Consider the following 27,459-nt stretch of genomic DNA (forward strand, 5'->3'; position numbering starts at 1 on the left):
AGGAACAGATGCATGTCTCTCCTACACGCTGTGGCTTCAGTTTATGACTCAAAGTGATACAGAAATGACCTTTGCTGTCAAGTCAGGCTTGAGCTGTCACTGTCACAGCGGCTGCAGGCATTTCTAAGACACACCAGCTCCCACAGCAGGTCTTAGATGGTGAACTCTGGTGAACCTTCTCAATCAGGTTTGCTTTGTTTTACGGCTTTTTTATACACGTTTATACAAGAGTGTCATGCTTCATGCATACTTTAACTCACATATTCTATAAAACAAGTAGCCAGAGAGGATGGGCACATTTGCTATGAGCTGTTGAAATCCAAATTACTGTGTCATAATTTAATAGAAGCCCCTTGATAGTAATGAGATTCAGATTTTTTCACGACAATGTCTGTTCTTGTCAAAACGGTAATTTCATAGACTATTAAAGGGGTCATGGAATGATTCTATAGGGTCTTTGGTGCTGGTCCTTAAGGTCTCTGAATAGGGTGTGTAACATTGGTTGGGCTGAAAATGGCATATTTGCTTTTCTATGAGCCCAAATGCAAGCCTGGTTAAGAGCCCCAGAATAAAACGACAGGTTTTCCTCCTTATATGCTATACTCATGATTATTTAGATGAGCTGTGCGCTGATTGGCTGGTTTACAAAGACGCATCATAGCAACAAGCACTCACTCACTGAAACATCAAAATTGTTGACATGGTAGGGTGACCAGATGTCCTCTTTTTCCCAGACATGTTTTACTTTTCATACCTAAATAAATGTCCGGGGGGGGAAATTTCTAAAAACATCCGGGATTTTGCTTGACTAAAGTCCAGCATGTAGTCGAAACACACCGGGCAGTCCAACCAAGCCATCAGCTCCAGGGCTGGTCCGGGCAGGGAGCCAGCGCGGGGACGGAGCGACCGAACTCAACCTGGTGCTTCCCCCCATCTGCCTTACCGGCCCCCCTCCTCTGGCTGAGGACGGGCGGCTCATGGCTCTCTGCTGATATCCGGTCCAGTCAGTGAACCAGTGAACCAGTGGGCTGGTCTGTATGTCAATTTCGAGGCGTGATAAAACTACAGGCCAGACCCAAATAAGGCAACATACCCGATTTTACGTCAATTTGGAGCTTTGTTTGAATTCGCCCGTTTTATGATGGAAGTTTAGAATTGTGAGATTTTCAGAGAAAGGAGGTGTCGATGGGGTTTAAACTTCTCTGTACGTCCACTAAACTATCATTATTCATGACAATTTAAACTTGGTTTTGCATTCTATGACTCCTTTAAGGTATCAATGAATGTAAGGATTTATTGGGAAGTTAAATTGATTAAGTTAAATATTTCATAACATCTATGTTTGCGGAATAAGTTTTTGCAGCCCTGATAATCACAACGTTTCATTCTGGAATGCAACCCTGCTGTCTTCTGATAGCCTGAGTAGTCAGCTACACTGCTGCAAAACAATAAGTATTACAAGAAAACAGCACCTACTGTTTTTTTATAAACAAACCACAACCTGAAAACAATGTGGGCTACTGTGCATTGATATCTTGGCAAATCTTTAGGAGAAAACCTGGTCTGATTCTAGAGACGGCATCCATCCACTTTGTGTGCTTAGTTCTCCAAAAAACGCTGACAGCCAAGAACTGGAGGCTTTTTGATAATTTAATACACCACTCTGCAGCTTCTCTGCTGTTATCCAACCACTACTCTGTTTAGACCGTGTTTTGCCCATGGCCCAAATCAAATAAAACAGAAAATAATCTAAAAGTTATAACAATAATGAAAATAACTTCTGTCAGTGAGCCCCAGGGCAGTTGTGGCTACAATATAGCTTGCCACCATCAGTGTGTGAGTATGTGCGTGAATGGGTGAATAACTAAATGTAACCTAAAGCGTTTTGTTCAAGTCTCCTGACTTGAAAAATCTGCCATTTACCGTAATACGACTCTAACTCAGCAAAAAATGTAAACAAATAAATATTATGAATGTAAAATGTTTTTAGTAAATAACTTGATTTGTAATAAACAGATGGACTGATTTTGTATCATAAAAAAGTGACAGCAGCAACTGAATTATAATATGATAAATGTATCAACTATTTTTGGTTATTTACAGTTTTACGTGCCGAGAATGTTTGGATTAGGAGGAGGAGTAGCAACAACATAATTTGTCCAAAACTAATAGTTAGAATTCCTTTAAACCTTTAGCCTTTACTTCCCCCATCTCAATTCTAAAGCACTAAAACCACTTCGGTTATAATTTTGTATTATTCACCAGTTCTTAGTCTTAATTTTTAGATCAGTTTTCAAACTTCCCATATGATTTAGTATTGAATACCGATAAGCTCAAGTGGGATATTTTAATAGAATTTTTAAAATCAATTTTAACATCATCAAAATTTGCACAGACCCACACATTCTTATCTTCACACTTTGGAACCTGTTCTGACATGTGGCACTGATTGTGAAGAAATAACAGTACATCATCAGAACCTTATTCTATCTGACCATTTTAATATAAGTTTAATTTAATTATGCTCTTTTTCCCCAAAACATGTTATATTTGTATTAACCAAAACTGTTTCATTTTTAATTTCTGATATATCATAGAAAAACATTGCATAGGGTAAGGCACATGCAAAAGTTCTCACTTTTATATAGACTGCATTTAGGCTCTTAATTACAGATTTGAACTGGACCCATGGGAGTTAAACATTTTGTGGGAGAAATTTTACTGTGACTGTTATAAATTCTTACAGACTCACAGCCTTAAATACAAATGCTGGGTTTTACACTATCAATATATAAGCATGTCCAACAAAATGTTAATATAGAAAAACAATGAATCCTACTGGTGTTAAAGTAGGATGATATATTACTAATGGTAGAATGATGTAATATAATGTATACATATATTATTACTTTTACTTTGATAAGTTACACTGCAAAAATGCTATAGAAATAGGTAAAAGTGTATTTAGCCTCAATTTGAACAAGTAAATAAGATTATTTGCCAATGGAATGCACCTTTTTACTCTTAAATTAAAATAATTATATAATTAGCACTTGAAAAAAAGACAATGCAATTGTTTTCTCTTACTTCAAATGTAAATTGTCTTGTTCCATTGGCAAAGTGTCTCACTTACCCCCTCAATTCAACAAAATATGAACTTATTTTAAGAAACAATGGCTTAGTGAGATTTTTATGCAGTGTAGACTTACACTACAATAAAACGTTAACACCTTCCAGGATCCATGTCTCAAAATTTTAGATATTCAGGAGGTTTTCTTGAACATCATAGCCGGTCTAAAATTTAAAGTTAGAATTGTAAGTAAAAGTAAGTATTTACAATTATTTATATAATTTTTTGTGAGTTATATTAATACTTTTATGCTGCACTACTGTTAGTGTTCTGTGGATCTATTATTGAAAATGAATTGTTTTGATGAAAAAAAAAATGTGTTGGAAAAAAAGTAGGAGTATCATTTTATATAGAATATGGTATGACGTCACACACAGTCTCTCTGTGTTGTTCTCCATTCTCTCGTGTACAAGGGCTGGCAGTACGTGTATATACACTCATGTGAATGCGTCATAGCTCTCCCCTTTTAAGATTCTTGAGTTTTTAGTTTTCAGTTATTAGTTATTCTGTTTGTTGATCTTTGGGTTATTTTCCATTATATTCAAGCAGTCTTTAGTAACTCTCTGTTGCCCCCTTGTGCTTGTTTCCCTTTCCCTTGGCTTCCTTCTGGTTAGTTCCACTCACGCCTGCTCCTCATTCAGCTCATTAGTCCATCATTTGTTCTGTTCTCCTCCTGATTTCTGCATTTGGTACCTCGAACACCGCCACCTAACCGTGACAGAATAGTTGCTATTTGCAGCTTAGCTGCTCCTTGCCCAGAGAGAGCAGAGGAGAGTAAAGCGAGTCCAGAGGATAGAATTGGTAAGCAGCAGCATAATAGCCTCGTGAGACCATCCTGATCTCGCAAACTTTCAAGATTTTACTCACTAATCAGTCTGGAGACTCTCCGTTGAAGAAAATTTGGAGCAGTTCACCAAACTAACGTCCAATCAGCGTTGGCTTTGAGGCGGGTTGAGGTGTGACGCAACGAGAAGCGCGACAGTTCAGTCTAAAGAACATGGTGGCCTCAGCCGATGAAACTAGCGTTAGCGTGGCTATCGAGCAAGTTTTATCGGAATTATAGAGTATTTCTTCACTGAAAGAAGAGCAAAACACTGCTCTGTAGGCTTTTCTCAGAGGAAAAGATGTTTTTTATCTTCTCCCGACTGGTTTCGGCAAGAGTAGCCTGGCTGTTAGTACGTCATATGCTTCGTCAATCTGATTGGTTTATTTGGCCCGTCTATCACCAACATAGGCCAATCAGCTAACCAGTATTTTCGCCCCTTCCCAAAATTATTACAACGGAAGGTTTCCAGATGGATTTGCTCCGCATATCCATCTGGCGGAGTTAGGTTAGCAGCATAAAGCTATGAGTTACTAGAGCTGTTCCTCCAAAGGCAATGTTGCTTTGCTGTTTATTTATCTTATAAAAATACTGTAAATGTATACAATGTGACAAGTGGGAAGGTCTGTCTGTAGGGGGATCAGGGCAGGGTTGCACCAAGAGGGGAGGTAGAGAGAGGCATCATTTGTCACACACTATGTTTTGGTTTCGTAAAGTGTTCAATACCTGAGGTAGTTAAGACAATATGCCATTGTCTTAACTACCTCAGGGCTCCTTTAAGCCAGGCATACACTGTACAGTATTTTTAGTCGTCGTACTCCTCTAAACCTCACACTGTACAACAAAACGCCTGGGTTTAAAAGTTCACAGCTCATTATGTCTGTCCTTAAACTTTACGGCCTGATGATCTGGTTCGATCTAACAGCTCACACTGTACATCCAAAGACCACACATCTGAATCAGCGCCAAGAGATGACGCTGATCGGACTTGTAACTTGGAAGATAAAGAATTTTAACCACTATGTATTACTTTTAACCACTATGATTTTTACCACTTGCCTTTCGGGCAAGAGGTAAAAATCCTTAATGTCAACCCCTGTAACACCATTTTAGTAATTTGCAAACATGCTGATCTAAGTGTTTAAAAAGGAAACCAGACTCAGCTAATGCTATACAGAATTAAACCAATTTCTAATCATAACCATTAGAACCACAGCACCAATACAGAAGCTGAGACAATGGAACTCTTGATAACTCAAGGAATTTTTAAAAAAATTGGTTTTGGGAATAGGCGATGAGCAAACAAGCAATCAGTTCCCAAAGACCCCGATGTTTTGCCTTTATAAACAATCGTTCAGTTTGGCACATATTCTAATACACTCTCCCTGTGGAAAGAATCCCTGTGACATGAAGACTTTATAGAAAAGAGACGGTACAAAGCCGCAAACAAACACAGACTTATCTAGTGAGAGTGTCTTTTATGTGCTTTATCTGGCAGTCTGAATCCAATTTCATTACATCTTTTTCGCCCTTTGTGGATTTGTTACTGTGCATAGGACCCTCTCCTCGTTGGAATTCACTTCCTCTCTAACCTTTGTGTTTGATAATAACATTATTTTCAAGCAGTCTTTGATATGACAGAGTTTAGAGTCTAACCGATGCAAGATGCTGAGATGGAATGTTTTTACAAGGCTAAAGTGTCAAAAAGTCCATGTAGTCCCAAAGAAAAGAAGAGGAAACATCAGCTATGGCAACAATTACTCAAAAAAAATAAAAAAACGTTAAAACATATTTGCTTAACCGACTTAACCCTTCCCCATTGTGACTAAAAATTGTGTCTAAATGACATGTGACCTGTATTTAACGAATAAAGTTGGGCTATATTTGTTCAGAAACTGAACATTTTCTTTAATGTTAAATTCATATATTATATGTGTAATTATATAATTATTTAGTTAAAAATGTAAGTTTAAATAGTTGAAGAGATGGCAATCATCCTTTATGGTATGGGATAAGATAACTGTCTATAAAAATATCTTTAGGCATCTTAATTTGAAAATATTTGAAATATGTGTCAATATTTGTAAATATACATTAAAAAATCATACTCAATGCATACATACATATGGAATTACATAGTTCATCTCTGATAATACAAGTTTAAAAGTTTCAAATACAACTTACAAAGTTAAAATACGACTAAAGAATTTAGCAGTACAAATGATACATTTTCTAATGTGTACTACAAATGTACAAATCACAGATTTATGAGTAAGAACCACAAATTTACAAGAACAAATCTACAGACCAGATTAAAAAACTTTTAAACTCCTATCCAGTTGTTTGAAAACAGCCATCAAATACAAGTGGAAGAAGAAAAAAACAAAATGATTCATGCGATAAAAGCAACATTTCAACAAAGTTAATGTACAATTGATGGTTTAGTTTTCACCCTCTTCCTCTCATTTAATGGGGGTAAGTGAAACACTTTCCGGTGCATTACCGCTACCAATGGTAAGAAATGTTACAGATTCATCAGCAGTCTTAGATTTGTGAATTTGTGATTTTTTTTTTCATTTTTTTCACTTGTTTTGCAATGTTGGATCTTGAATTCTACCAGATGATATGGCATCTACTAAGTTGACAAGGAAAAACTGTAATCTTAACCCTATAATGCCAAATGTATCATATTTGATACATACGGTTTCTGAAATGTTTTGCGTCTGACACCTTTTGCATAATTTAATGGTAAAAACTTTGCTCAAAATCCCATTGTGCACAATCAGATATACCTGATAACAGAGGGTAGAAAACTACACAAAAAATAATCTTGACTTATCGCATAGTAATAAATTATTAATATCAAAATGTATTTCTGTTTTTTTCTTTTTACACATTTTGTTAAAAGGGCAGATAAGGACTTCAAACCAAAAAAAAGTAATTTTCTGTTTTGTTTTATTCTTGGATCGGGAAAGGGTTAAATTGATTTACATATAGTTACTTACAGGTACAAATTCAGACAGCTATGCATCCGATTTTATTAACAGCTATCTGAGCTTATATTTTTGTCTCTTTATACAGTAGCAGGTGCATCTTGATCATAGGATCAAAGAAAAAGGAGGGAGGCTCATACTAAATAAGATTTATTATGTGAATAATGGCATATTTTAAGCTTTTTAATGATTGTTTGGAAGGCTTACATGCATTAAAACCCAAAATTGGATCCCTAGATAAATGGAAAAAATCGTAATGATGATTAGTTCATCCTTTCACACCACTAAAACTGATTCATTATAATTCATAAAAAGAATATTCATGTATTGTACAGTAAATGCAATTAATACTTGATTGTGTCTTTTGTGCATGATTAAAGCCATCAGTGCAGAGAGACGTGGAACTTATTAGGATGTAAGTAGGATTTTTGAAACATGAGATTTACTCTAATCTAGACAAGTCATTGATTTTCTTGGTGTAACCAGAAAGTGATCAAATAAATTTGAGGTTAAAGCATCTGTTTCATATTGCTACAAAATTGACAAAAACAAACATTTAACGTATGTAACTCAATCAGTGTATTGATTTATTTTGATTTCAGTGTATTGATTTCATTGAATATATTTCCATAATCTATTTTGAGCCACTTGTAGGTTTAATTTTATGTCTGTGACCTAAACATTTGAAAAGATCAGTGTTGTATAGTAACAAAGTAAAAATACTTCACTACTGTACTTAAGTATATTTTGGAGTACTTTATACTTTCCAAGAGTATAAATTTTTTGAGAACTTTCACTTTTACTAAACTATATTTACGAACTTAATTGCATACTTTTACTCCGATACATTTTAAATGTTTTGTTTAGTTACTAAGTAAAAAAAAAAAAAAAACGAGCGAGAGAAGTGTTTTGACCCCACCTGCTGACTATAAAGTCGGGTACTTGTTTGGGCTTGTTCATCAACACCAGAGGATATAGATTGGTCACGAGGCACTATTTTGAAATCTTGAGCATAACGTTATCTGTATAAATGAACTGTGTTTGGCATTGTTTTCAGTTCCACAGGTGGTGTATTTAGCTTAAGCTAAATGTTGACTGTAGCAGGCTTTTAAAGATGAACAGAAGATTTTACAGTTTCAAGTGATAATGGGGTTATGTGTGAGGATGACCACAAGGGGTGGTTAAGATTTGGAGGGGAAGACAAAAGTTAGGGGCAAAAGTGTGGAGGGGATGAGGGGCTTGTGTTTACAAAGTATTTAAGATTTAGGCCCCGTCCACACGAAGCCAAACCCTGGCCTAAACGCACAAATTTTTCACCAAACCAGCCTCTCATCCATACGAAGCCGGCGTTTCGGGGGTCTGTAAATGATCTTTTTTCTATTAGGCCTTCAGAGTGGGAAGATTTTGAAACGCTGTTTTCACGTTTCCATCTTTAAGCTCTAACCGCATTTTTTTTTCTTACACGCATGCGTCATAGCGTTGCCTCTAAACACGCATGCGCTACACAGTATCACAACAACAATGGCACCGTACTGTGTTGAATGGTTGGTGCTCATGCTACTCACCCTGCTGTCGGGCTTACAACAGAATCTTCTTCTTCTGGAATATCTCCAGGAAGAACAGAGCAATATCGACGACATAGTTCAGCACCTGACTGACCTGATTTGACTGAACCACGAAAATGGACCTGCAGGGCAACCATGTATAAATATTAGTGCGCATGCCCAACATTTCGTCGCCTATTTTTGCTTTGGCACCACAGCGCCACTTACAGGCCTGGCATACATTTTGCAGCGTTTTCATGCATTCGTGTGGATGATCACATTTATTTTACGTCTCCGTCTTTACGACAAATTGTCTGGAAAATATTAGCGTTTCGTGTTCGTTTTGACTTCGTGTGGACGGGGCCGTAGTTAATTGGCCTGAAGTTAATCTTTTTTTCTCTGGTGTGATGTACACTTAATTTCAGTACTGCCTTTTTTTACGTTTTAAGGTAGTTTTACAAAAAAATGTCTTCCTCTTCAGATGCCAAATAAGCTGCAGTTCCCTGCCATTTATTTTTCTTCTGTAAAATGACCTGTTATGTGTTCCCCTTTTGTTTGTGAAGTACAGTCATTTACAGCTTTTTTTTTTTTCTTCATGTTGACCACGTTTACAAAAGGGGCTTCAACCTGGACTCCCTCTTCAGATGCCAGATTCTTTTTTTTTTTGTAATGATGTCAATAACAGTAGCAGTAATAAAACTTGGTCTAAATTTATCCTACACTTGGTTGTGTATATTATTTTAAGTGAATTTAACCTTCAAAGGTTACCAAAAAGTAAAAAAAAGTCATTCAAACTGCACTTACTTTTTACTTATACTTTTCACTACATTACTTGAGTACATCTATTTTTCCAGTAATTCTTATACTTAAGTAGAAGCCATTTCAGATACTTTAAGACTTTTACTTAAGTAACATTTCAGTGACTTGGACTTTTACCAAAGTCATATTTTGGAGAGGTACTTATACTTTTACTTGACTCTGAGATTTCAGTACTTTATACAACACTGGAAAAGATAACACAGTGACAATATTATGGGTGTTTTGGTTCTTTTTTCATGTATTATTATTTCAGTTGATACTGAATTATTGCAATTTTTGCTTTTACAGAAAAGTGTTACTTCAGCATTTAGATATCCTGTTACCAGTTTGTTTTCAAAGCTGCCTCTTCTAGCTGTCTTCACATCTTTACTAAGTGATGCAGCTGTGAAGAAACAAGCTTGTGGTGCCAGACATAAACAACCCAGCTCAAATTTAGCCCAGCTTCTTATGATGTCCTGGAGGCATTCTTCTTTCCTTTGTGTGCAGCCTGTTCAGGTAAATATTTTGTTAATTTTATAACAATGTGTTGTCTCCATCTGCCAGTGACGGACGACTTGTTTTTATGGAAAACAAGTCATAAAGTTTATGTTTTTTTCCCTGCAAGCAAAAGTTAAATCTTTAACAAACTTTAAAGAAAGTGAAAAGAGGTACAGTATAAGATATTCAAGGTGCAAATAAAACCAAGCTACCTTTCAGTTACAGTTTATTGTTTCTTTTATGCTTTTGATTTTAGACATTTTTAGTATTTTTTATAGATATATAAATGCATTATAAATAGGAAAAACTTTTGGTTGAAAGTGTTGCTTGGTCATTGAATACAGTGTTTACTGTCTTGATTTTCTCAGGAAAAAAACAAGGATAACCTATCAACATCATGAAATAGCTTCAAAACATAGTCAACAAGTTGAAAAGCAGGGTAAGAGAAAGGTTAAATATTTAGCTTGCAAAGGAAATCACAAGTCATAAATTCTGTCATTTAAGTGAGCCTTTTTAGAGAAAACAGAGTGAAGGTAGATCTAAAACATTCAGTGTGTGGACTAAAAGGTCTGTGCAATAGAAGACCCCAAGGCAAAAGCAAAGAAAAAAGGCCAAATGCTGACAGATATTTAAAAGCTTTGTTGATTCCAGTGTGGGAGGCCCTGTCAAATGGGTTCAGCAGAGCCACGCTTAAAAAGATTTTAATAGAGTGTTTTGTGTTAGAAATGAGACTAAGCTGCATCTTTGTCGCAGCCTGATGTGGTGAGCTGTAGGAAAACAGACTGTTTTATATCCCCTTATACAGCATTTGCATATGAAAGCGCTGCATGTTTTTATATCATCTCAGCGTTTGAAGTGGGCAAGCTCGGTGGGATTATTTCATAAACAAATCAATGGCACTTTAATTGGGAAAATCTGATGTCAGGTGTTTCAGACTTTCTTTACTCTGGAGCAGCAGTGGCAATGTAAATTTGCATCACAATATCCTTGTTCACATGCCTCAAACAAACTGGCTCATTAAAATTCCAGAGGCAAGAGCCAATTTACTGGGTGATCATGTGGGGGAGATGCTTCCTAAACTAGTGGGGAAAAAATAAAGATAATGCAGCTTCTTACAGAGTGAATAACTAAACCAGCTAAATCAATAGTGAAATTTAACATAATCCTTCCTGAGGATCAAAGTATTTTTAGGAATTTAGAAATTTTCACATGAGAACCTGAAATACTGCCTCCTTTCATGGTGATAGCTGTAGATTTCTATCTACATGAATAATTTATGCTGCTCAAAATTAAATATATTTTAAAGTAGATAATGCCCAGTTTATGGTTTTTATATTCAGTTCTTTATATAAACCTGCAACACTTTTTAAAGCACCAATGTGTAAGATCTTTGCATTGGCGCATCATCTAGTGGTAAGCTACTTGAATTACAATCTTGAGGCAATACTACGGTGGCCCTGAAGTGCAAACTGCAACTACAAATCTAAAAGCGCAACTACATTAAGGAAATCGCAACTACATAAAGCAAAGCGCAACTACATTAAGAAAAACAAAACTACATAAAGCAAAGCGCAACTACATTAAGAAAAACAAAACTACATAAAGCAAAGCGCAACTACATTAAGAAAAACAAAACTACATAAAGCAAAGCACAACTACATTAAGGAAAACACAATTACATTGACCTATCGGAAAAGGTAGGTACCAGTGGGAGACATGAGACATCGCTGATTGGACGACGGCGCCGTTTGACTCTTGAACCGGAAGTCATTCTGCCTGCTGCGGCTTTTGAAAACATGGATATTGTCGGCGCCCCAAACATAGCTGCCGTTATCCAGGGATATTTTGAATCAGGACAAACGTACGAGGTGATACTGGATATGCTCAAGACTAATCACGAAATTTCAGTTAGTTTGCGTACACTGAAGACACACTTAAAAGAAGCTGGACTGTTCAGACGATGCAACTTCCGGTTCAAGGGTCAAACGGCGCCGTCGTCCAATCAGCAATGTCTCATGTTTCCCACTGGTACCTACCTTTTCCGGTAGGTTAATGTAATTGTGTTTTCCTTAATGTAGTTGCGCTTTGCTTTATGTAGTTTTGTTTTTCTTAATGTAATTGCACTTTGCTTTATGTAGTTGCGATTTCCTTAATGTAGTTGCGCTTTTAGATTTGTAGTTGCAGTTTGCACTTCAGGGCCACCGTATAATACCTACAATGGAAAATTGACTTAATCCCTTCCCGCTATCATTGCAACCCCAACCCCTTTTTAGGGGAAGAGAAGACCCAGCCTATTCAGCCTGGCCAACAATTCCCTTTAACGACACCCCTTTCAGACATAGACAGCTATGGAGCATTGCAGGCTAACAAAAGAAGCCAAACGACCCCCATTCCAAACAGGTGGACCCGTTCATCCATTTTAATTTGCATGTTTCTAAGCAAAAACAAGGCTTTGTTTTGGATACTGTGTAAAGAAACTCAAGGTTATTTCCGAAATTTGAATTGAAGAAGCTTCCTGGATGGCAGGCGAAACATATTCAAAAAAGTCCAGTGGTTTGTTTTTTTTTATTTTTGGAATACCTACAATGGAAGCCTGTCATAAACCTGACGATATCAGCCAAGTTCGAGTTGAGTGTCACGTCCGTTGATGAGTACAGAACATTCAAGAGTGTCTTTGATTTAATACCAGAGCGGCCGAGAGTACCAGAAATAGCAGCTACATGTACTTTGTGCAAAATCCCTCTGTAAAAGTAAGTTGTTCTGAGCTGAACCAATTTAATATTATAAAAGGGATCACACACCCTTCTCCTCTCACCGCAAGTGCTTGTGGGCCGTGATCAGATGGAAGTCAATGATTACATACATTCACAGTCCATACTGCAATATTTATTTTTTTTTTTAACAGTGTCCTGTCTGGCAATGTGGCAATAAGAATAATTGTCTTGATGTCAGAAAGAGCCCAACAGATTTTACTTTCACAAGTGTAGCATTATGGCAATTGCCATATTGCTCCACTTGTTTCATGTACATAATTTAATGATGTCAGAAACTTGGACCCAATGATCAGACAGACAGTTTACAACAAGCTTTATATAGAACCAATAACTTGGCGAGCAGCTTATCATTAGCGGGGCGGATAACTGCATAAACTGCAGAGGTAGAAAACACAGGTCAGTGACTGAGAAAATGGGACTTAAAATGACAAGGAGCAAAGTCACTGACCTGGTTCAGAGTCCAGTCCAAGCACAGATGAAAGGGAGACAGTTCGCAGCCGTTGCCGCTTCCTGCGCACTGAAAGATGAGCTGATGTTAGCTGACGCAGAGGGGGCAGCAGAGGGGGCAACAGTGTCCTTAAGGAGAATCCAAGTCGAGGTCAGAGAAACAGTCCAGGTTTGGTAACCAGCAGGATCCAGGAAAACAGTGTAAAAATACACAGCAAACAGAACAGAGATGGGCAAGGCAAAAAACCCTCCAAAAATCCAAAACAGAAAACAACTCAGAATCAGGATAACAGACAGACTTACTTGAAGGTGTCATGTTTGGTTTTAAGTTTCTAACCCACATGAAGAACACACAGACTCAGGAGAAAAAGTTCAAAGGTTTATTGAACAACAACACAGTGAATAAAGAACTGATCCAAGGGGTTATCAGGTGCTGGACTGGTCACGACTGGGTACTGTAGAGGGGGACAGAGTGGTTAGCTGACGTCCAGGTAATTTGCAGGATGAGAGAGTGCAGGTCTGTACCTGATCTGGAGTTTGAGCAGAGCAGCTGAGAGGGGGAACCAGAAGGGTCCAGAGGCTGTCGGCAGGCTGAGGGCTTGGCGGAGGCAGAGCTTGGTTTGAGAGTTTGCAGATAGGTTTGAGTTTCCCTTTCAGATTCTTCAGAGAGCGGGCAGGCAGGTCTTTGACAGGTTTGATTCTCCAGGGTTCTTCAGAGATCAGACTGACAGATTTCCAACAGAGAAACTCTTCAAGGTTTTCAGGTTTCAGGCAGGTTCAACCTGGGAAGCTGAGAGGACAAAACAGATTAGGTTCAGGTTTTCTGGGAGTCAGAGATTCAGACAGGCAGGTTGGCTCAGGCTTGCTAACCATAACTGGCAAAACACTCTGGCGTCGGAGTGTAGCTCTCCGCCTCCTTAAGTACTGGTCTCCTTATGAGCAAACGAGCCGCAGGTGGTGCAGTCAGCTCCAGCTCCAGGAGACCTAGAACGCCCTCTGGTGGAGAAAAGTGGACAGACCTCCAGATCCCAACAGAAGGCTAGAGTTACTCTCACGGCAGCTTGAATAATCTGGCACTGGTGACTGAACACAAACACTATATATAGCAGCTGGAAACAGGTGGATAAGATAAGTGGTAATGAGAAACAGGGCAGAGTTAAACAGGTGAATGGAATGAGCAATCAAGCCAGCCACCAGCGCCAGGATCATGACATATAAATTGCTTTATTATAATTATGCAGGGAGTTTTACAGTTTATATGGACACTGTGATGTAAATAGAGCAGAAAAACAGAAGTAGAAAAGGAAAAAGGAAAAAAAAAGAGAAAAGATGAAAAAAAGAGGAGATAGAAAGGAGACAATGACAAAACATTTCCAGTCTGCTTCATCACCTTCAACGAGATGTAAAAAGAACAGCACAACCGAAAGACATGGTACGAGACATACAATAAAGCAACACCTTTGCATACCTTTCTATACCTGTACCTTTGAAAACATTTTTGCTTATGTCACTTGGGTTAACAAATGCATTGAAAAAATCGCCCATCGGAGCAGTAAAGACGTCTATGTTTATGCTTTGAAGCTTTATCTCAGGGATGTTTCTATACACAGCAAACAGCATACGTTAGGGCTTGGCACCAATCATCTAGCGCCCAAAAACAAACAGATTAACTAAACACTGCAGCTGCTTTATTTTCAAATGATTTCAAATCTCTTATGATCCATGCAGTAATAACTGAACATATTTCTGAATGGGCCAAATAAATGTTTGCTTTGATTACACACTGAGATGTTTGCTCCATTCCTTTCAAACCTCTTTGGGATTTGGAATTAGTGAGTCATTCAATTAGTTTATATTTTGTTGTTATTAATATCCAAGTAAGTAACTGAGTGAGGCAAAGTCAGCACTTCGAAATGCAGTGATTATCCAAAAAGGTGAAATTTGTCTTAAAATAGTCCTGTTTGTGCAGCTTAGACACTGAGGCATGGCCTGGTGAGCCTGGTTGTTTCTGGCACTGGAAAGGAAGCAGACTGGGTGCAGTGGAAGCTCCCAGGATTAGACTTGTTCCACTAAATTAGTAGGGGGTATCCATTTCACGCTCTTCAACCAGTTCTTCAGCAGTTCCTTTGTGTTGGATTTCATTAGGATCCTGCAGGTAGCTGCTGCCAACATGGATACCAGCTTCCAAGCAGAGTTTTCCGTAGCCGTAATCATATTTAGCCGTAATCATATTTTTTTATAGGTAGTAAAATTTGTTTATATATAATCCATCAATACACACACTATATGAGATCACTGACAGGATTATAAGCAACTCTAAACTCACTTTCTTATAGATTTGTGATGAGAGCTAAATTGTAAAAAAATAAACTTGTGGGACTCTAAGAACCTCAGTTTTCATTCACCATTATAGTTATATATTTGTATGATTTTATCATATTATCTCTGTAGTTTTTTTAGTAGATTTGTAATATTTGTGGACTTAAAGAAAGCATTTGATACTATTGATCATAAAATTAGTAAGCAAACTAGAAAAGAGTGATGTTAGAGGAGTCTGGTGGAGCTGGCTGTCGAGCTATCTAAGAAACGTCCAACAGTTTGTGCAGATAGATGAACATAAATACTGATTTCATGAATCATACCTGCAAAATACCACATTGGTCAATATTAGTTCTGAAATTATTCCTGTTATATATAGATGACATATGTGTAGTTTCCCAAATACTGAATTTAGTTTTTAATTCCGTTGAGAATTTGCAGCAGACTTCCGAGACAATCCCAAATGGAATAAATAAATTAGAACTATAGTTTCACAAAAATAAATTCTCATTAAACCTAAACAAAATGCAGACTTTTTTGTTTGGGAGGTATAAAACAGTTTTTAATTTAGAATTCATAATAGATCATATTAGAATAGAAAAGGTACAGAGAATTAAATTTCTTGATGTGATTTTTAGATCATAAAATCTGTTGGAAACCTCATGTAAAATATATAAGAGCACAACTGGCATAGCGCTTAGCAATTCTGTAGAATTCTATATTGTTTGTGATATATAACTTACTGTGTAGAAGTCTGGGGAAAACTACAAAACAACCCTGCAGCTGTAATCCACAATACAGAAAAGAGCAATAATGATAATAAACAACAGAAGATACCAGAGATGAGGACTCGAGTTTATGTCGAGCACTTAAGTCGCATATTTAATGACTTTAGACTCGACTTAGACTTGTATTTGAAGGACTTCAGACTCGACTGAGACTCGTGATTTCTGACTTGTAAACAATATTTTATTTTTAAATGTTTTTTGTTTTACTAACTTGACTGATCGCCGCACACAGCAGAGGTAAAAGAAAAATAATACAAAAAAAATATGGCAGTGGGGCTGTCAAACTGTCACGTAGCACTGACATCACTGACGCAACGCTACGTGACATATATGCCCGCGCGCCTGTGCGCATGCATGCATGATTGATAAGCCAAGCTTTAAAAACTTCATGGCAGTCGTAGAGGAGAAATATGTTGTGAATAATGTTGTGAATTGGCACTAAATAAATAAACCGAATTGAATTTAAAATACTGTCCGCCAAGTCGGTTCTGTCTGTTCCAGGGCATTAAGTTACAAACAGTTATTGCCACAAAATTTCATGAAAGAATTGTTATTGTCCTGGTATTTATTTAGGGTTTTTCTTTATCTGTTGTAGTTGCTAACTTCATATGTATTAATAAAAAGCAGGATTGTGATTGTTTTTTTTTTCCACAGCCCTCATTTTCACTTAAAAATAAAAGAGCAGACATTTACTCCTAAAACTAGAAAAGGTTGTAACCACATATGTCAAGTAAATACTGTAAGAAAGTTGTTGTTTTTGAAAGAAAAAAAATAAAGATGCAAAATTTAACTGGAAAAAAATTTGCGTGTGTGCTTTTTTTAAGAAGAGAAACAAGCAAGCACGCAAATTATTGCACTTATTTTAATTAATCAAGTGATTAGAATTTATTGTTCGATTAATTGATAATTGTGACAGGCCTTTCTCAAGACTTGAGACTTGACTTGGACTTGAGCTCTTAAGACTTGAGACTTGACTTGGACTTGCAAAAAAATACTTGTGAACATGTCTGGAAGATACACACACCCAGGATTCATAAAATCACACACATTGAAATTTGTATATCTGGTGAAACTCAGAAAGCACAAATAATGTACAAAGCGAGAAACAGTGTAGTAACAGGGTGGTTATAATTTAAAAGGTGATCTAAATTTCAAAATTTGGGAAGCATGTGCATAATGGGCAAAAGGGTGAGTTTAGGGAATAGTATAGCAGCAGAAATAAAAAACTATTAATATAAATCTATTTTTTTTCAAAAGGTACACGCTTTTTGGTTTTTATCCTTGATAAAAAAAATAAGTAATATTGCTGGAGATTGAGGCATCTGTGGGATAAATTATGCACTTGAGTGCTTCTTATTTTCAGAAGGATTGGGTATTCTTTTTATTTTTTTAAGGTTTTAAGTGTTATTTGGTAGGGTTTTGATTTTGTTGTTAACACATAATTTGCATATGTTGACAGGAACACTTTCAAAGCTTTAATTGAATATAAATATATTCATGTCGGATGTGTATCAATCTGCATTAAATTAGACTTCGTACCCCCCAACCCCTTAACTTAAGACATGATATAATGATTTCTTCTTTTTAATAATAATTTATGTTTCAAGCAAGTGAGCCATTCAAACCCTTTATAATTTCCTTCTTCCTCTGGAAACTGCTGCCTTATGGTGACACAGCAAAAGCAGGTAAGGGGTTCCTGACATGTCTGCCCAAAAAGCTGTAGGCCCAGCGAACAATCTGCCGTTATGCGGTGTAGCAATATTTCCTCAGCATAAGAGGGAAATATCAATATTAATATTAATGTAATGATAGATACTTCCGGTATTGATCATCTATTTCTGACTAATGCAACACCTCTTCTAATAATACTAATTAATTTAGTGCTGAGGTTGCACCGCTGAAGTCCATTATGTTGTCAGGTATTCCTAATATTTTGTATAGCAGTGTCAGAAAAATATTAGGAGCACCTTGCAACTTACTGAACCTTTTAACAGTACTATTACCATAACATTAGAATTTGGTAAACTTGATAAGAAGTTTTTACTCATCTCTGCTGGCCTGATGAGGACAATGCTCTATAGTGCATATATGCCATCTGCAGCACAGCAGGATTTAGCAGGGTGGAGGGATTATCCATGCAGGGGCGCAACAGCACAGAAGAACACAATAATACATTTATTTTTTGCTCATTCCTACATTGGGTTTCAGCAGCAATCTATTGGGGAAGGGTCACAGTATGCCATTTCATTCAGACTGCAGCTGCATGCTGAGCTCCAATCGCCAACAGACTGCTGCTGAGTGATGCTTAACTGAATTAAACTTGTTCCCTCAGAGCGATAGATACCACAGGTCTTCCAGTCCCGATGCAGATCATACAAGAGCAGACAGCACAGTAAATACGCACACAATTACTAGTGGATCACTATTGTGATTGTGATTGAGATCAATATGAATGTTGGGGAAACCTTAAATAATGGCAAGAAAACTGGATCTCTTTTCTCTGGTAGCGGGGCGGAGTGTGAGTACAGATTGAGGCCCCGTCCACACGAAGTCAAAACGAACACGAAACGCTAATATTTTCCAGAACGTTTGTCGTAAAGACGGAGACGTAAAATAAATGTGATCGTCCACACGAATGCATGAAAACGCTGCAAAATGTATGCCAGGCCTGTAAGTGGCGCTGTCGTGCTAAAGCAAAAATAGGCGACGAAATGTTGGGCATGCGCACTAATATTTATTCATGGTTGCCCTGCGGGTCCATTTTCGTGGTTCAGTCAAATTCAGGTGCTGAACTATGTCGTCAATATTGCTCTGTTCTTCCTGGAGATATTCCAGAAGAAGAAGATTCTGTTGTAAGCCCGACAGCAGGGTGAGTAGCATTAGCAGCAACCATTCAACACAGTACGGCGCCATTGTTGTTGTGATACTGTGTCGCGCATGCGTGTTTAGAGGCGACGCTATGACGCATGCGTGTAAAAAAAAAAAAATGTGGTTAGAGCTTAAAGATGGAAACGCGAAAATGGCGTTTCAAAATCTTCCCACTCTGCAGGCTGAATAAAAAAAAGATTGTTTACAGACCCCCGAAACGCCGGCTTCGTGTGGATGAGAGGCTGGTTTGGTGAAAGATTTGTGCGTTTAGGCCAGGGTTCGGCTTCGTGTGGACGGGGTCTGAGAATGAGCAGGCTTTGCTCCACCTGGATTCTCAGAATGATACCTGTGGTTCAGAAGATAGCAGGATACTGCTGGACTAAACTATAGCAGAGACATTGCCTTTGAGGACAAACCGGGACTCTATGACTGTCAGAACTGACATTACCTTTCCGGGCCTTGAGCCGTCAACCCTTCAATTTCAGGGGCAAACTCCTACATCCAACACCACTGTCACAGTAATTCACTAAGTAAAATCAATGCAATCTACAACAGTTACTGTTTTTTTGACCAACAACCCAAATACTCCAAAGCTAAAACCATGTCTCTCACTTTGTCACTTGCCCTACTTTCCACTGATTGCTCCCACGTCACAACCCAGGCTGTCTCCTTTGGCCATTAATTCTCCCCTCGGTCTTTCTGTGGTATCTTGGGCATGCAACCGGCTTATAATTATAGGGCTGTGGTCCATGATGTTTGTAGTTATATACATTTAAGGTCTCTACATTGTTTAAATTGACATTGTTATCTATTGTTTACCACTGTAAAGCTAATCTGACTCTCTAATATTACGTCCCATCTGGTGCCTCGTTTAAATATATATACGGAAGTAGAATTGTCTCTAAAAAAACAACTCAAATGGCTGTAATGATTTATATTGCAAGAAATGTTTGATTAAAAAAAACATTTCCTCATATTTTTCCAGGCACTGATAAAAGTAAGGAACTAACCTGAAATATACTCTGTAAACCTTAACCTGAACAAAGAACCTACCTTGTTTTTGTGCCAAAAAAAACTGAGATAATCTATATCTATAAAAACATATCTATGTTAACTGAAGTGAAGACGACCTGGTTTCTGAGCATAAACCAGCCTTCCGGTTTCTCCAGTGCGTTTAACACAATCCATAAAAAGGCAGTAGTCTTGGATATAAGTCTCTTTTTTTTAGCTGATCATTCCAAATGCATGCCTGTCTTGATTAAAGGTGAGGGTTCAAGGCACCTGAATATATCCTCGCAGAGTTGAACAGAGCAGCTGACACGATTCAACTTTATCATTTTTCCATACTGTATAAAGTGCTCATCTCATGAAATTGTAGAACAATCTAAATGTTTTGTTTTCTATGTATGATTCCCTTACAATTAACAGGAAAATGTTTTGAGTTGAGTTGTCACCTAGTTATAACGAAACAAACAGAGTCATTTTCCTAGCATTTTAGTAAACGGCTTAATGTTAAACTTATCAATTAATCAGTTAATGTAAAACAGGAATCTATTAAAGACTGTATCATGTGTTGTGCCAGTGTATATGTTTCAGTGCATCCCTAAAGGGCTTTCTTAACCACCCCTCGTACTCCTTGGTGGGCGGGGTGTGTGGCTTCTTCATCTCAAGCTAGGGTCCTCAACCAGAGGCCAGAGAGCTTGAGAGTTCTTCACAGTATCTTAGCTGTCCCTAGAGCTGCCAATTACTGGACGGAGATATCTGATGTTTCTCGAAGTCTCTGTTGGAGCAACTTTTCCAGTGTGGGGGTTACTGCCCCGAGTGCTCCAATGACCTTGGACACTATAGCTGCCTTCACCTTCCAGGCTCTTTCTAGTTCTTCCCTGAGCCCTTGGTTTTTTTTTTCCAATTTATCATGTTCCTTTTCCTGGTGTTTCCATCATTTGGGATGGCCACATTGACCACTATGGCTGTCCCCTGCTGCTAGTAAAGTATCACAATGTCCAGTTGGTTGGCCACAAGGATTTTTTCAGTTTGTTAAAAATGAGGAAGTTATGTCCCCTAAAAAGCCGTTGCACCTCGGGGGGCTTCCTCACGGTCCTTTTCCTGGGAGCAAGTTATTTACTACTCTTAACTCAAACCGGGTAAAACCATATAAAAAGGACTATAAAACAGGAGTAAAAAATAACAGAGTTTATTCTAGATCAGGTCGTTAAAGGACAGAGAAAAGTGCTTGGAGCTTGCACAGCTGTGGGCTCAAAAATCACGTTTGTGAGCGTCCGGCAAAAATTGAGCCCCGAACAAGGTTAACACCTCCTTCTTATAGCTCATGAGTCTATGGGTTGCATCATGTGGATGCTTAGCTGTCCGTATCAGAATCTGACACGCCATCAATGCCCTGACCCATATGCAGCTTGCTTCTATGCCTCAGGGTTACAGATAGCTCTCCTTTATCAGACCGGCTCCAAGATGTGCCCATATCCTGTGTACTCTTAAAGACACGAAGGCTGTCCTGATTAGATGACCTCCGCACACACAGTGACATCCACAATGTGAAGGAAGGCCTTCTACTCTGTCTTAATCTGGCTAACAGAATAACAATGCACATGATGTAGAAATAATAAACCTAACAAGTTGTATCTCATAGTCCCACAGGATATTAGCTCCTTCATTCTCCACCACCTTGGGAGGTGGCTTCCATTTTGATCACGGTGTCTCCGGTTTGTATTCTTCACAGATCTTTCTGTACACTATACCAACCATTATTGCTTTTTCTGCTAGTATGTTACACCCTGATGTTTAAATGCTGGATTGTTTCTGCAGCCTATTTTCATAGCTTGCCCATTGGGTCTTCTGGGCCTATTGCTCTGGTTCTCAAGGCCTGCTCCTGTGCTACCATAATTAAGTGGTAAGTTGGAAGAGTGGTGAAAACAGCAGAGAAGATCATCGGGGCTCCTCTTCCCTCCATAAAAGACATTTCATCCCAGCGCTGCATGTCCCGAGCCTGTAACGTCATCAATGACCCCTCACACCCCAACATGGACTGTTCTCCCTGCTGCCCTCTGGGAGGAGGCTTTGCAGCATTCGATGCAGGTCGAGCAGATTCAGAAACAGCTTCGTCCCCACTGCCATCAGACAGCTGAACTGTTGAGAAAACTCTTTTTCTGCATATTTGCACCACACATATTTAATGCTCTGAACTTCTATATTTATACACCATGTTCTTTTTCTCCCATACTGTTTACATTTGATCACTGCGGAACTTTAAAGGGGAACACCGTTTTTTTTTTTACATTGGCCCCTTGATTTTACGTTATTACATCATGTTTTACTCACCCATATGAGTCTTGTGTCAGTTGGAGCCGTTCTGAAGATATTCCATTAGGTTATATCTTAGTAACGTCTTCCTATGGGCGATCGACTTGAATGCACAAACTAAACTGTTCATAATTTATTCCTTATAGTACGCCAGCATTCATAACATATGTGAATCATTGTCCCCCAGACATCCGCGGTTATATTTTGTATATTAATATCTTTTAAAAACGAAGCACCGCATGTATGACGTCATGCGCGCATGCGGGCTACCGTTCATTCATCCTGTCCGCTGAACTGCTGCTAGTTTTACTCACATGCCTGGAAGATGTCTAGTGCTACGATCACAGATGATCTCGCTCTCCAAATGGAATTGAACGATTTAGATTAGCTAACCGAATAAATAGAAGGGTGAGAGCGTAGCCACCTGTGGCTCGGGCTTCCTATTACGTCTCCAGTGCGCATGCGCGAATAACGTCACATACGCGCAGCTTTGTTTTTAAAACATATAAATATGACTGCGGATGTCCTGGAAACAGTGATTCGCCTAGGTTATGAATGCTGGCGTACCACAATGAATAAATTATGAACACTTCAGTTTGTACCTTCAAGTCGATCACCCATAGGAAGACGTTACTTGGATATAACAAAACGGAATATCTTCAGAACGGCTCTAAATGACACAAAACTTATATGGGTGAGTAGAACATGATGTAATAACGTAAAATCAAGGGCCAAATGTAAAAAAACGGCGTTCCCCTTTAAGGAATGTAAATGTTCTGTAAGCTGTACAAAATGAAATTTCGATTGTATACAAAATGTCTGTGTATACAAAATGACAATAAAAGATGTCCAAGTCTAAAAATGATCAATGCTACTGTGCTGTCCTTTAGCTTGGTCCTATCAGCCATTTCAGCTATTTGGTATATCTCATGCAGGGGGTTTTTTTCCTCCCATGATAGTTTCTCCAGTTCCTTGTCTTCATTCTGCTGCTGCTAAGACATTTATCGAGGTGTTCGAAGGTACTTTTAGCTCCCTTCTAAGTCTTTTTTTCTCAATCTGAGTGCAGTCCCTTCTATGTGGACTACCTCCCTTCTCTTTATCATCTGGCCACATTTCCACAGCCATTCCAATGTCCCTGCTATAAATCCTGTTGGTTTGGACCGGGGAGTCAATGTCTTGCTCACTCTTAGCAAACATCTTGATTACATTTATTAAGAGGTGACTGACAGTGGCTCAATTTCTGAGTCTGTATCCCCAGCCGGTCTTGTTGATTATTTGGCGATGAGATTTAAACATATACAGAACAACAGGAGGGACAGAGCATCTTATGTGCCCACTTATCTTTACCACTATGATGTATGAAAGGACTGTCCATGGTGTGCAGACAGAGGTCATTGGCTGATGGTTGGGATTGTTTACTTCTGGGGTCTTTCATTATCAGGGATGTTCATTCAGCGATTGAGGCAGTTACCATTTTTTTTGCAGTTAGGTCATTTGTTCTGCTACGTGTTCCTGAAGAGAAGTCAGCTTTTTCAGCTAGTAGATGTGGCACATATCTGGGCCTGGTGCTGTCAATGTTTTTAGTTGAAGCACTTTAATAAACTAGATCCATTTTAAATTTCATTTGTATAGCAGTGACAGAATCATTTGCATGTGTATGTCAGGAAATAAAAAATAGATTTATATCTCTGTTGCTCCCACATGTGAGAAGCCTTTCCTTTTCAAATTGCTTGTTTATCAGAATGTAGGCCATACAGGGAGCTGATAGGCTGAGGGCCCCAACAGAACACAAGAATTGTGATAGTATATGTGTGTGGGTGAGGGGTATTTATTACATGGTAGGGACCATTTTCTATGAATCATAGCACACTGTGAGGACCGAGTGCTCTAGTGGGGACCAGTGTTTGGTCAAATGCTGCTTTATGGTTACATGTTGGGTTTAGGACTAAGGTGTGAAGTCATTTAAGGTTGGCATTAGTGTTAGGTATGAACCCGTAATGTTTAGGTTTAGGGTAAGGGTAACAGTTAGGCTGTAGGACTCACCTACAAATGAATGGAAGTGAATGGAAAGTCCCCAAAGGAATACTGAAATCCGACTGTGTGCGTGTGGGTGTGTGACTGTGTGTGTTTAGGAGGGTGGGATCCTCCCGTCACACATTTATGAGAAATGTGTGATGGGAGAATCTGTAAATAAACCTTGAAGCAAGATTTTTCTGTGGCCCCAGTTTGTAATTTAGCTTGGACAGAAATCCATAAACGTGACAGATGAAGAGAATTTCTTTTCTGTTGTATTAATAAGGTACGATACCTTCACATATATTAAAGAATCAAAGTATATGTGGTTTTCCATTTTTCCCTATATACTAAAGATGAATGCATAAATAAAATAAACACACAAAGATAAAACCCAAAGTATGCTGAGAGCTGCTATGGCGCTCTCAGTGACTGATTTTCAGATCCTTTAGTGTGGAGTTGTATGCATTTTTTTGGCTTAACACCCTCATTGGAAAATGCATTTTAAGGCATTACTGTATATTCAAAAGCATCACTTAAACTGAGATTAATTAAATGTCATAAAATTTAGTAATTCAGTAAATGTATTAGTCCTCCAAAACCCTGACAGGTAAGTGTGAAGACCAGGAAGCACAATCATTGTTTAACAGATGTGGCTGGTGGAGTTATCACAGCAGTATATTAATATGAATGCCAACAACAAAAAAGCATTATAAAAACATTTTATAAAAGTAACCTAATTTCATCTATAGGTTTAGTTTTATGCAAAGATTCTGCCGTTCTGAGGCTTTGTGAAGGCAAATCTGGGTTTTGCATGGTCCAATATGGTTTCACAAACCTAAATATTTTTTTTACCAATTTAATAATGGGAAAGCTATTAGTAAACTTTATAGCTTTTAATAAAAACTAGCGTTGGGCATAGATTTTTTTTTTTTAATCCAGATTAATCTCAATGTAATCTTGGAATTAATCATTTGTCAGGTTTATATAGTGACCAACTCCTGGTCCTGCAAGTATTAAGCATATAGAAACTCTATGTTAAACTAATACAATGTGCAGTGGTTTGATCGAAGATTTGTTTTAATTCCTTCACTGTATAAATGGGACATTTAATAATCTGCACAAAAGTAATGTACAGAGCATGCCTTTTCCTTCTTTACTACAATATTCATTTGGATTGTAAATGTTATCCTACATCATGCATCCTGCTCTACATGATGGTGAAAAGCTCCTCCATGGTATTTGACAACTGTATTAGAATAAAAATGTTACCTAAATTTGTTTTAATAATTCATTTTGAATGAATGTTTCCTTTTTATTTCTAGAATGTAACAGTGGGCAGTAATAATTGGGTGTCTAGTGTTAATAAGTGTTGTGTCTAGTGGTTAGAGCAGTGCGCTTTTGCTCTGAGAAGGTTGCAAGTATCCAGTTTGATCCCAACAGCCTCCAATCTAGGTTCCTGAGCAAGACCCTTAACCCCCACACAACACCCCGGCTGCCACACAATGGCATCTCACTGTTGCCCAGGCGGATGGAATGCAACGAGTGAATTTCCCACGTTAGGAATCCAGTTTGTGTGAGTTTTTTGTTTGTTTTTCTCTCCCTTCACCACCAGGTGGTGCTCTGTTCTCGTTGGCCTTCCTGCACACCTGCGGCTCGTTGGTTCATCACTGAAAAGTGTTTGAGCGGCGGACTGTCACTACCTCGACACCAGAGTGTTTGCCAGTTTTGGGTACTCTAGCCAAGCTGAGTTTAGCTGAATCTAATCTGAGCCTTTGTTTCTCTGAGTCTAACTTCATTTTTGTCTTTACGTTTTCGACAGGAAGCCTTCCTGTGTAACTGGATGCCTGGCCTTCTCCCCCTGGAAGGATTTACTGAGTTCACAATGAGCTGGGGAAAACTTCCACATGTGCCATTCAAGTCTCCATCGGAAATCCAAGTGACAGTCCGCTGCATTGCTCCTCAGGGTCCAAATCTACCTGTCCGCTCTCCAACGAGTTCCCTCTTCCCACACCAACTGGATCAGTTTTTCCTACGGCCCATGAAATGATCACTGTAATCTCCTCTCCAGACTTTCCAGTTCAGGTTCACCAGTTCTCTTGTTTAAACCTGTTAAACTCTTCCCCTGGTTCAGTGATGAACCAAAGAGCCGCAGGTGTGCAGGAAGGCCAACGAGAACAGGGCACCACCTGGTGGTGGAGGGAGAGAAAAACAAACAACCCACACAAACTGGATTCCTGACATCCCCATTGTGGGACAATAAAGGGATTTATATAGGGGGGGTGTCTCCGCCCAGTTTGTCTCCAATGCGGCAGTCCCGGAGGGCAAGCATGAGACCGAGCCAGGACAAGGAAACAGATCAGAGAAGGAAGGCTCAAAGGTCCAGGAGTCTGTAGTCCAGTCAAGGATTCCGATCAGGACAAGAACAGGCTGGTTCAGGGTTCCAAGAGTCCAACAGCGAGTTCAGGCAGAACATTCAGATAGCTCAGTAGATGAGAGGCAGAACAGGGCAGGATATATCAGGAACACTAAAGTACACTAAAAACTTGCCCTCTCCACTGAGCCAAGACAGGAACAGGGCACACTCAGTGGATAAGAGACAAAACATAATCAGGAAAACAGGAACACAATGGAACACTTAAATTTCTCTGACTACTTGCCCCGCAGGATGAGAACATGAACTATGGCATCAGCAATGATCTCAAACTCAATGATCTGGCCCCGACAGCTGGGACTGAGCCATCTATAAAGAAGCAGGAGCAGGTGGAAATTGGAACCCAGGCAGAGTTAAATAAATTAGCAATTAGGCCAGCCCACAGAGCCATAATCAGGATACTAAATTGGTTGCTCTGCCAGCTAAAGGCATAATTTACAGTCTCTGTACTCCAATTAACGATAAATCGACTACTACTGTAAATTGATTGAAAATTATTACAATAATCAGTTAAATAACGATTTATCCGATTAATTGTTACAGTCCAAATCTATATTGCTGTTCTCAGACTATAGATATGGATTTTAACATTGTTATCTCTAATATCAGAGTTATTAAGGACTTTTTCCCATGCGCCAGTCAACTAAGGGGCCACATCTGAAAACCTAAGCAGCTTTTGCTTCCATTTCAGTAACGTATTTGTCCATCGTTC

Source organism: Cyprinodon tularosa, unplaced genomic scaffold (assembly GCF_016077235.1).
Source record: "Cyprinodon tularosa strain WSP-4 unplaced genomic scaffold, ASM1607723v1 ctg189, whole genome shotgun sequence".
NCBI lineage: Eukaryota > Metazoa > Chordata > Actinopteri > Cyprinodontiformes > Cyprinodontidae > Cyprinodon > Cyprinodon tularosa.